Here is a 12514-nt window from a genome sequence, read left to right on the forward strand (position 1 = left end):
CGCTCCTGTGCCCGGCGACCGAGCTCGCCCAAGGTTCCCAGCGCCTTAGGTGGGTGCGGTCCCCTCCTCCGAGCAGCGGGAAATCGAAGGCGATGGGACACGGCCAGTCTTCCCCATGGTCTTGCCCCCTCTCCACGCCCCGCCTCGCTAACACCAAACGCGGAAAGGAGGAAACCCAGGACTGTATTCTTGCTCCTGTTCAATGGAAGGGCGTCTTGAAGCCCAGAGGGGAGCAGGGACCTGCCCCAGGTCACCCAGAATCAGTACCAATGGCGGAGAGTCAGGCTCGTACCTTGAGGGCCTGCGCGACCTGACTCTAAAGGCTTCCTTGGACGTCAAGGAGCCCAACTAGGCCTTGCCCTTGGGACAGGTTAGCGGGGGCAGGTTCCCCAGCTGAGAAGGGGGAGAGACTAGTGGGAGCTTGGGGGTTGTGGCCTGCGACGTAGCCGCGTATCATTTCCTCTTTCTGGAAAGAAAGGAGGTGAAGGTCAGGAAGAAGGAAGTGGTCGCACCTCTGCTGACGTCTGTCAAAGCTTGAGCTGTACAGGTTCCAGACCCGGGCTGCTCTCCGGAGATGTAAACGAAAAAGCAAAAGATGCTGAGGTGCCTTCTATCTTTGAGTTCCACACTCTTTCTGGGACTGAAGGCCCCAGTCCTCTGAGCACCATCTGTCTGTCTGTCTTTCTTTCTTTCTTTCTTTTTTGACAGGACAATGGATTTAACTATTTTTAAGTCGCCGTGGAGAAGGCCCTACTCCCCACCCCCCAGGAAGAGAAGAGAAAGTTAACAAAGGGAAAAACCCCATACCAAAACATTCTCTGGAATCCACACCCCCTGAACACTGGCTTTAGAACAATAGAATTCTCTTCTCCACAAAGGACCTTGTTTCCTGAGCTTTCTCAGCCTCAGCTTAGAACCTTAGGCAGCCCAGGGCCAGCCATGGGGTGAAGACAAGGTTTAAGTTTGGGGAGTTTGGGGGTGCTGCACTGTTATTTCAATTCCCAGCAGTCTGGTTTCAAGAATCCCTCTGGGCCATCACACACTTGCAATGTTCTTTTGAGATGGACAGTATAATCTGAGTTTAGTGATTTCCTGTTTGCTAAGGAAACTCAGTAACCTTTCTTGAGCAAGTGAAAACCTCAGGGCTGGCCTCATTCCAGGCCCTCAGGCCCCCCAAGTCCTCTGAAATCCCCCTCCCTCATTCACCCCCTGGGCTCCCTCTTAGTTCATTAATAATCCAGTTGTGAATGACACTGTTTCAGTAAGAGCAATTAGGGAGAAGAACAGGTAGGGAAGACATAAAGTGATGTTTAAAATAACCCAAGGGGATCATTGTTCTCTGCAGAATGTTTCCGTTGATTTGTCATGAGGAGCCGTAGGCTGAGAGGGCGGGAATCCATCTCTCCAAGGCAGGTGTCGAACTTGGAGCCTGTGTTCCTGACATGAAGCGTTGAGGATGGGCCCCAATCCCCATGCTCTTCTGTTCATTCACAGATCTCTCCGTGTTTGATACCAAAAGTTCAAGTGCACTCAGAATAAGATGGAGGACTCATGCTTCCTGATTTCAAAACTTACTGCACAGCTACAGTGATCAAGGCAGTGTAGTATGTATGGGTATAAGAACAGACATATTGATTAATGGAATAAAATGAGAGTCCAGATATAAACCCTTACACTTAAGACCAATTGATTTTTAACACGAGCAAGAACACAACTTAATGAGGAAAAAAATAGTCTTTCAACAAATGGTGCTGGGACAAATGGATTTCCACCTGCAAAAGAAGGAGGGCAGACTCCTACCTCATACCATATAAAATATATTTTTATATACCATATAAAAATTAACTCAAAACAGACCAGACTTGGGGCGCCTGGGTGGCTCAGTCATTAAGCATCTGCCTTAGGCTCAGGTGATGATCCCAGGGTCCTGGGATCGAGCCCCACAGTGGGTTACCTGCTCAGCTGGAAGTCTGCTTCTCCCCCTCCCACTCCCCTGCTTGTGTTACCTCTCTCACTGTGTCTCTCTCTGTCAAACAAATAAATCTTAAAAAAAAAAAAAAAGACCAGACAGATATGTAAGAGCTAAAACGATGAAACACTCATAAGAAAACATTAACATGAATTGTGACCATGGATTAAGTAACGGTTTCTTAGATATGGCCCCTAAAGCACAAGCAACACAGGAGAAAATAGATAAGTCAGACTTGATAAAAAACAAAACAAAACAAAACAAAAAAAACACTTCTGTGTTACAAAAGTTGGGACACCATCAAGAAAGTGAAAAGATAACTGTTGTAGGCTGAATTGTACCCCCCCCAAATTTCACTGGTGGCAGTCCCAACCCCCAGTACCTCAGAAAGTAACTCTATTTGGTAATAATGTCACTAGAGAGATGATTAAGTTAAAGTGAGACCCCGTGGTGTAGGGCCTAAATCCAGTAGGACTGGTGTCCTTATAAGAGGAAGAAAAGACATCAGGGATGTACACAGAGAGGGAAGACCTTGGGAAGACACATGGAGGAGGTGGGTATCTACAAGCCAAGGAGAAAAACCTTGGAAGAAATCTGCAGACACCTTGATCTTGGACTCCCAGCCTCCTGGACTGTGAGAAAGAAATTTCTGCCCTTTGAGCCACCCAGAATGTGCTTTTTGGTTTCAGCAGCCCTAGCAAACTAATACAATAACCCACAAGAGGGGAGGACATATTTGCAAATTGTATACCTGATAAGGTCTTGTATCGAAAATAGGTAAGAAACTCTTACAACTCAATATTAAAAAGGCAGATAACTCAATTAAAATTTCAACCAAGAATCTGAATAGATATTTCTCCGAAGAAGGTAAGGAAATGGCCAGCACGTACATGAGGAGATATACAACCTCATCAAAGAAATGCAAATAAAAACCACAAGGAGGCGCAATTTCAACCTTAACAGGATGGCTGTAATCAAAAAGGCCATAATCAGGGATGGCAAGGACGTGAAGAAACAAGACACTCCATACATGGCTGGTGGGAATGTAAAATGGTGTAGTCGCTTTCAAAACCAGTCGGCCACTTCCTCACAATGCTCCACACAGAGCTACCAGATGGTCCAGAAATTCCACTGGTAGGTGTGCGCCCGAGAGAAATAAAAGTACACGTGTGCGCAAACTTGGACACAAACCTTCATGGCAGCATCCTTTACACTGGCCCCAAAGTGGAAACAACCTAAATGTCCATCAAATGATAAACGGATAAATGAAATGCAGCATACCTATACCATCAGTATGATTTGGGCATGAAAAGGAACGAAGCCCTGACACGTACCACAGCATGGATAAACCTTGAAAACATTGTGCCATGTGGAAGAAGCCAGACATAAGTCCGCAGGTGCATGACTCCGTTGGTGTGAAATGTCCAGAAGAGGCAAATCTCTAGAGACAGGAAGTAGATCAGCAGTTGTCCAGAGTTGGGAGAGGCTTTGTGGGGGCGGGGGGGGGCAAGTGGAACACGACTGATAAAGGACACTAGATTCTTTGGGGGAGGGGGGTGATGAAAATGTTTTAAAACTGATGTGGTGATTGGTTGGCCCTACTATGAATATACCAGAATCCACTGAATGGGACACTTTAAATGGGTGAATTGTACGGTATAAATTGTATCGCAGTGAAGTTTTCCCCGAAAGAAGCTAACTGGTCCTTTGATGGCAACACTGACCGTGTCCTTCAAGCCTCTGCCCCCAAGCAGGAAAGGCCTGCCCTTTATTCTGAGTTCAGCAATGGTCTGTGAGACATCAGAGTACAGCGCAAGGCTAAGGAGCATTCTAACAGATGACTGGAAATGTCAAAGGACCCAAAAATAAATGGATAAAATCGGAAACATCAGTGTCTACAAATATAGAATTCAGTATCTACAATAACTTTCATTTAACTGGTCAAGTGCAGCACACGGGAACTCATCGGTACATACAAATGACACTGACGGTAGAACTGGGGTGCATCTTATGGTCGTTCTGATGTAAAGCAAGGACTCTGGAAAAAGAAAGACTCAGGGACTCCTGAGTCTGTGGGAACATGAGTTAATCCAGCTCAATAGGACTCATTTTCAAGGTTATCTGAGCCACAGGTTCTTAATGCCAGCCAGTGGGCAGGTGCTGGGCTGGCTACATTCATTCATTCAACAAATACTGAGTCCAATGCCTGGCCCCCAGCGAGCCTGGCTAGGTGGCTGGGGAAGGTGTTGGCAGTGGGCCAGGCCCAGCCAACAGAAGGACAGTAAGTGCAGCATGGGCTCAGGTGAAAATGAGTCGGAGTGGTAGAAAGGCATGCTGGGTAAGGGTCCTGGCTCCACAGTGAACTTACCGGGCGGTCATTTCCCCTTTCAGAGGGTCAGTTTCCTGGTCTGCGAAACTCCTTTTGTACAAGACTTGCATGTGTTTGTGTGTGTGTTTTTTCCCACGTCCTCGTACTTTGGAGGGAAGTGACCTTTCTTTGACCTCTTTGGTAAGCTTCCCAAAGAGCACAGTCAGAAATGTTTGCACACAGTGGGAGCCCCATAGAGGTGTGGAGGGAGCCCTGGATGTTTTCAGCTAGCAGGTGAGCTCAGTCCTGCGACACTGGGAGTTTCAGGGTGACTAGGAGAGGGGACAGATGGGTTTTGAAGTTTATATTCAGTTTACAGAGAACCCTCAGAATCCACTGTGTGGCTGTCAAGCTGGGCAGAACGTTGGAATCACAGAGGGGGCTTTGGCAAAGGCTGATGCTCAGGCCCTACCCCAGGCCCTTTGAATCAGATTCTGGAGGTGGGGCTCCTACCTTTAGACACATGCATGTCCACACAGATCACAAAAACTCCCCAGCTAAGTTGAAAATGCAATGTGCAGCCAGGCTAAGGATGGCTACCTAAGTCCATGTTTGGGAAGCACCGAATTACCCAGGGGAAGGGGAGGAAGAGAGTGTTAAAATGCTGCTTCCCAGACCTGTCCTTTGCACTCCCTCCTCATTTTTAGGTGTGGTATGGGGCCTCGGGATATGCATTATAACCAACTCTAGGGAACAATGAATGGGTCTTAGTTAATGCCGCCAGTTGCCAGAACAGTGACCTCTCATTCTCCTGTGTCTCTCACCTTGACTTAAGCGGAGTTTCCCAAATTTCCTGAGTAACAGAATCACCTGGGGTACTGTGCAGTCACCCATGTCATAACAATTGAAGAGGCAAGGGTCATCAACAGATACTAGAGGCACTGAGTAAAAAGTTGCTGGATAACAGAATATTCATGTGGTTCAAACGATCACTGTCCCAGAGAGGGAAATGTACCTTTACAACAGAGAGATCCAGAAGTCCCCACCCGAGCCACATGATCAAACCCGACATCGCCAAGAATGGGACAACGTGACATTGTATGAGTGCCCTGATGTGATGTAATGTGATGTACGCGACATCGGCTATGTCATATTCTTGCCAAAAATACTTAACCTCATTTTAAGCATGAGGACAATTTAGACAAATCTAGAATGTGGGGCATTCCACAGGCCTAGACTCTCTTTCGAAAAGTTCATTTTTTTTAAAGATGGGGAGTTATTCTACATTAAAAGAGATTAAAGGGACATAACAAAAAAAAATAAATATACATATAGTGTGGGTGTTGATTGGATCCTGGATCGGAAAAGTAAAGAGGTATAAAAGAAATTCTGCAGACCGTTGAGAATTTAACTCTGGTTTTTGTATTAGATGCCATTACTGAATCCACGTTAATACTCTGAGCTATGATTACGGTGTTGCGGTTATGAAGGAAAGGTCCTTCGCTCATTCTTAGGGGATGCCTGCCAAGGAGAGGGTGAATGAGGAAGAAAGAAAAGTAGAAAAGTGCCAAAATATTCACCGCTGAACGCTGGATAGGCAAAGGCTATCCAAGTGTTCCGTGTAATTTGCTCTCAATTTCTCTGCAAGTTGGACATTTTTGAAAACCACAAAATCTGGACAGTGGGAAGGAAGGCGGGTTCCCGAGCCCCCTCCCTTGGAGATTCAGATTCAGGGGGCCTGGAGGGAGGCCCGGGATCTGTGTTTTTAAGGGGTGCCCTGGTGACTTTTACCTGATGCTGGGCTTCACTGTCCCTGGGGGCATCCCTCTCCAACAACCGGGCTGCCTTTCAGTTTCTCCAGTGCTCTACAGGGAACTGCCTGGGTCTCCTGACGCATTCTCTTCCCTCTGCTTGACCTGCTGTTCCCTCCTTCCCTGGTGAACTCCCACCCTTCTGTCCCATCTCAGCCCGAATGTCACTTCCTCAGTGAAGGCTTCCTAGAAGCCTCTCAGTCAAACCCACCCCCCCCAGGGAACAGAGCTATAATTTGACCTATCTTTGTAACCACTGGATTAATGTCTGCTTCTCCCGTGAGAGAGTGTTATGGGCTGAATTGTGTTCCCATCCCACCTCCACTTATATGTTGCTGTCCTCACTCTCGGGATCTCAGAATGTGACTACATTTGCAGATAGGACCTTGAAAAAGGCGATGAAGGTAAATGAGGTCATATGGGCGGGCCCTCCTCCCATATGGCTGGTGTCCTTAGACATTAAAGACAGAGAAAAGACTGTGAAGACACAGCAAGGGGTGCCAGGTTGGCTCAGTCAGTTAAGCATCTGCCCTTGGCTCAGGTCATGATCCCAGGGTCCTGGGATCGAGCCCAGGTAAGGCTCCCTGCTCAGCCAGGAGCCTGCTTCTCTCTTCCCCTCGGCTCCTGCATTCCCTCTCTCTCTTTCTCAAATAAATAAATAAATATTTTTAAAAGGAAAAAAAAAAAAGACAAAGGGAGAAGACAGCCAGCTATAAGTCCAAGAGGCCTCAGAAGAACCTTGATCTTGAACTTCCATCCCCCAGAACCATGAGAAAAAGAGCTTCTGTTGTTTCAGCAGCTCCCCCCCTCCCAATCTTGTCATGGCAGGCCTGACAAGTGATGTAGATGGTGAGTACCGCAGATCAGGGTCCAAGTCTGTTCTGTCTGCCGCCACCGAATTCCCAGGGCCTAACAAAGCCCAGGAGCTTTGCTAGGAGGAGAGGGAGCACAGAGAGGATCTGTGGCATGGAGGAAGTAACCCTGCTTTACAAGATGTTGGAGGGGTTTGCAGAGACCATATCACCGGTCCCACCATGCCCTAGGGTTCAATAAACAGCTCTGGGAAATACAGCAGTATTTTGGAAAGTGAACAGGTTTAGGTTTTCTTCCCCACGATTTTTGTTTTGTTGTTGCTGCCATTGGTGCGCTCAGCTCTGTGCCCATCTGGCTGCTGTCGCTCTTTGCCTCTGGGGAAGGACAGATACCATGCAGAGCAAACAAAGTGGTTGTCCCGAGTGTGACACCCACAGCCCAGGTCGTACTTTTCATGTGTTACTGCCTCGGACAAGAGAGGAAAGGGCTTTTGGAATTCTAGAAATCCAGGCTTGGAAGATGAAGAGGCACAGCCTGAGTGAGAAGGCAAAATGCTTATCCTCATATAAGAGATTGGCGGGAGGGATGCCTGGGTGCCTCAGCTGCCTTCGGCTCAGGTCATGATCCCAGCGTCCTGGGATCTAGTCCCACATCGGGCTCCTTGCTCAGCAGGGAGCCTGCTTCTCCCTCAGCCTCTGCCTGCTACTCTGTCTGCCTGTGCTCCATCTCTCTCTGACAAATAAATAAATAAAATCTTAAAAAAAAAAAAAAAAGAGGAGATTGGCTGGAGGGGTGCTCAGCTTCGGAATTCTTGGGGAAATGCAAGTAAAACACCCAGGAGAGAAAAGTTTAACAAAGGCAAAGAAAGTCCCTTCAAATGAAGGACAGGCCAGGGATGTGACAGGAATCCCTTGGAGTGGGCGGAACCAAACACTGTCACAACCACTTCGAAGTTTAGCATCATTTGGAAAAGTTGGATGTGCATGTCCATGTCCTGGGCCCCAGCAACTCCACTTTTAGGAGCACCTGGCCTGCAGACAGACTTCCATCTGTGTAGGAAAAATTAAGTCTAAGACTATTTATTGTAGTTTTATTTGTAATAGCTAAAGATGGGCAACATTCTAACTCTCCGTTGAGAGGGGAATTGATACCAATAAGTGAAAGGCTATTTGAATATGATGGAATGCTAAACAGCAGAGAAAATGAACTAAAATAAAGCTATCTGTATCAATATAGATAAATCTGGAAAACAAAATGGGAGTGAGGGGAAAAAAAAAGCAAGTTGCAAATGGATACTTGCAATGTGACACTTTCGTATTTAAAAACACAGTAGCGGGACGCCTGGGTGGCTCAGTTGGTTGAGTGGCTGCCTTCGGCTCAGGTCATGATCCCAGTCCTGGGATTGAGTCCCACATCAGGCTCCTTGCTCAGCGGGGAGCCTGCTTCTCCCTCTGCCTCTGCCTGTGCTCACTCTCTCTGACAGATAAATAAATAAAATCTTTAAAAAAATAAATAAAAATAAAAATAAAAACACAGTAGCATCCGGTTAGGATACAGACCCATGCAATAGAAATATGAACCATGGCCCCTATTCTCCATCTTTCGCCCTGCTCTGCACCACTGCAGGTTAAGCTATAGGGATTCCCTTGTCCTCTGGCTTCTTGTAGAGTATAGCCAAAGGGAGGTACCAGCAGGATTCAGAGTGCTGAAGAAACAAGGCCATGTGGGTTGGCTGTGTCCCTCTACTGGAGGCCACAGCTCCTGTTGGTGGCCCTCTCTATACTTTGGAAGTTGCTCACTCCCCTGGCATCAGTTTTCCCATTATAAGATGGGGATGGTAAAAATGTCCACTTTCCAGGTTCACTGGGTGGACTTGGTGAACATAGGTACTTGGCACAGTGCCTAGTAGGTTATAAAGACTCAGGAGATGGGACGCCTGGGTGGCTCAGTCGGTTAAGCGTCTGCCTTCGGCTCAGGTCATGATCCCGGAGTTCCAGGATCAAGTCCCGCATTGGGCTCCCTGCTCTCCCTCTGCCTGCTGCTCCCCCTGCCTGTGCTCTCTCTCTCTCTCTCTCTCTCTCTCTGACAAATAAATAAATACAATCTTTTTGTAAAAAATAAAAAAAAAACACTGAAGAGAAGTTAGCTTTTATCATTATTACTCACCCTTTCTCAGTGCCTACAAGGAACCTCTGCCCTCTTTCTTTCTTCTTTTTTTTTAAGATTTTATTTATTTATTTATTTATTTATTTATTTATTTGAGAGAAAGAGAGAGTACGAGCGAGATGGGGAGGAGCAGAGGGAGAGGAAGAAGCAGACTCCCCACTGAGCAGGGAGACTGACGCGAGGCTCAATCCCAGGACCCGGAGATCATGACCTGAGCTGAGGGCAGACACTCAACCTTCACCGACTGAGCCACCCAGGCGTCCCCACTGCCCTCTTAAACGTAGAAATCTCATGCCTTCCTCTAACGTGACTTCAAATTTCAAAATACGGGTCTGCAAGGAATCTCTTATCTGAAACCAGGGGGACCAAATGCGCTTTGGAATTCAGGCTTTTGGGTTTTATAAATGCAGTGTGATGCACAGACTTTAGATCAGTGATTCTCAAACTTAAACAAGAACCAGAATCACCATTAGGGGTCATTAAAGCACAGATGGTTAGACCCCAGCCCACAGTTTTTGTTTCAGTAGGTTTGGGGTGGGGCCTGAGAACTTCCATGTTTAACAAGTTCCCGGTGGACACTGATGCTGCTGGTCTGGGGACCACACTTTGAGAACCAGTGCTCTCTATTATATAACACCCCTAGAGGAGTCTAGTGTATCAGTCCATATTCAAACATGAATATATCTGCTGTGAAATGTTAATGAGAGGGAGACATAGCCTCATGTTAGTTCATATTAGGCCTAGCTAATGAGCAAGCTTTTATACCATGAAAACCTTTCAGTTTTCAGAGACTTTGGGATTTTAGAAGAAAGTTTAAGGGATTGAGGACCTGGAAACGAAATCATGCTTTTTATTAAAACTATACTTTATCCAGCACCATCAGGGATTGTGAATGTCTGTGGAATGAGAGAATGTGGGAGAATAAGCGTCTCTTAAAAAGAAAGGGAGCATTATGAACAATAGCCGAACTCTGGAGAGAGCCCAAATATCCATCGACTGATGAATGCATGCAGAAGTCGTGTTACATATACACAATGGAATATTACTCAGCCATCAAAAAGAATGAAATCCTGGGACACGGGTGGCTCAGTGGGTTAGAGCCTCTGCCTTCGGCTCAGGTCATGGTCCTGGGATCGAGCCCCGCATCGGGCTCTCTGCTCAGCAGGGAGCCTGCTTCCCTTCCTCTCTCTCTCTGCCTGCCTCTCTGCCTACTTGTGATCTCTGTCAAATAAATAAATGAAATCTTAAAAAAGAAAAAGAATGATATCTTGTTATTTGCAATGACATGGCTGAGACTAGAGGGTACTATGCTAAGTGAAATAAGTCAGTCAGAGAAAGACAAATACCATATGATCTCACTCACACGTGGAATTTAATAAAGAAAACAGATGAACATATGGGAAGGAAAAAGAAATAAAGGAGAGAGGAAAATAAGCCATAAAAGACTTTTTTTTTAAGTAGGCTCCACACCCAGCATGGAGCCCAATGTGGGGCCTGAACTCACCACCCGAGACTAAGACCTGCATTGAAATCAAGAGTCAGACGCTTAACCAACTGACCCACCCGGGCGCCCAAGAGACTCTTAATGATAGAGAACAAACTGAGGGTATTGGAGGGAGATGGGTGGGAGATGGGCTAGATGGCTGATGGGTATTAAAGAGGACATTTGTTGTGATGAGCACTGGGTGCTGTATGTAAGTGATGAATCACTGAATTCTATGCCAGAAACCAATATTGCACTGTATGTTAATTAAGTAAAATTTAAAATACATACATACATACACCCATACACACATACAAACAAAAAGGGGAGAACAGTCGGTCTTGCGTTCTTTCCATTGGCCACCAGGTGGCAGCAACAGCTCCGCATCAAGGCTGGGGCGCGCACTGGATAGAGAGAGGGGGTCCTTGCCTTCATGGGAGAGAGCGAGGCCCGTGGTAGCTGATCTAGAAGAGCCTTTGGGAACTCATGGTGCTGTGTAACAAACTACCTAAAGATTTAATGAGGTAAACAACAATTTTATTATGCCCATATATTCTGTAGGTCCCAAATTTGGAAAGAGCACAGTAGGGACAGCTTGTCTCTGTTCCACCTATCTGGGGCATCAGCTGGGAAGACTCGGGGTTGTGGTGACTCAACAGCTGGGAGCTGGGATCATCTGGAAGCGTCTTCACTCACATGTGTGCTGACTGGCGCTGTCAGCTGGGACCTCAGTGAGGTCATCAACAGAACATCTACATAGGGTCTCTCCATGTGGTCCCTCCATGTGGGCATGGCAGCTTGACTCAAGTGTGAATGTTCCCACCCAGCTTCAAGGGGAGAGAATATGGACCTCCACTATGGGAGGAATGTCAAGGTCATTGTAGTAACTGACTAAGGCTGCCACAATAATATACCATAGACCGAGTGGCTTAAACAATAAAAATATATTTCCTATAGTTCTGGAGACTGAAAGTCCAAGGTCCAGGTGTCAGAAGGTTTGGTTTCTCCTGGGGCTTCTCCTTTTAGTTTGCAGATAGTGGCCCTTTTGCTCTGTTCTCACCTGGTCTCCCCTCTGTGTGCCTACCCCTGGTCTCTGTGTGTCCAAATTTCCTCTTATCAACACACCAGTCAGACAGGATTAAGGTCCACGCTAACATGCTCATTTTAATTTAATCACTTTTTTAAAAAGATATTATTTATTAATTTGACAGAGAGATCACAAGTAGGCAGAGAAGCAGGCAAAGAGAGGGGGAAGCAGGCTCCCGGCTGAGCAGAGAGCCCGATGTGGGGCTCAATTCCAGGACCTCAAGATCATGACCTAAGCCAAAGGCAGAGGCTTAAACGACTGAGCCACCCAGGAGCCCCTAATCACATTTTTAAAGACCTTCTCTCCACATTCCGAAGTACTAGGGTTAGGGCTTCCACATATGAACGGGGAGGGGGGTGGGACCTCAATTCAGCCCATAACAGCCACACTGTCAGAAGAGCATGTGGGATGGGAGAGTCCTATGGCCATCTTGGGAAAACAGAGTCTGCATGTCCCCCGCCTCCAGTTGCTCCAACAGCATCCCAGTTTGTTAAGTCCATTAGACTCACCCTACCCCCATGACTTTGAACAGGCTGTTTCATCTGCCTGGCATGCCCTCACCTGCCCTGCTCTAGTAGGCCACTCTCATTCACACGTCCAGAGCCCACTGCTCAACCAGACCATTCCTGACCTCTGTCCCCAGTCATCACTGACCATCATTCTATTCACAGCCACTCTTTCCACACTGACCACAAATCACTCCTGTTCATCGACTACTCCTTTGTGCCAAGCTAAGTTCTACTCATCTCATTTAACCCTTATAACAACCTGTGAGGTCAGTTTTACAGATGAAGAGGCCAAGATGGGGAAGGTCCTAGCCCAGAGCTGTGAACAAATAAATGGCAAAGTCAAGACCTGAACTCAGGTCTGCCTGTTC

The sequence above is a fragment of the Lontra canadensis genome, unplaced genomic scaffold (genome assembly GCF_010015895.1).
Source record: "Lontra canadensis isolate GAN:19392208 unplaced genomic scaffold, GSC_riverotter_1.0 scaffold169, whole genome shotgun sequence".
Taxonomy (NCBI): Eukaryota; Metazoa; Chordata; class Mammalia; order Carnivora; family Mustelidae; genus Lontra; species Lontra canadensis.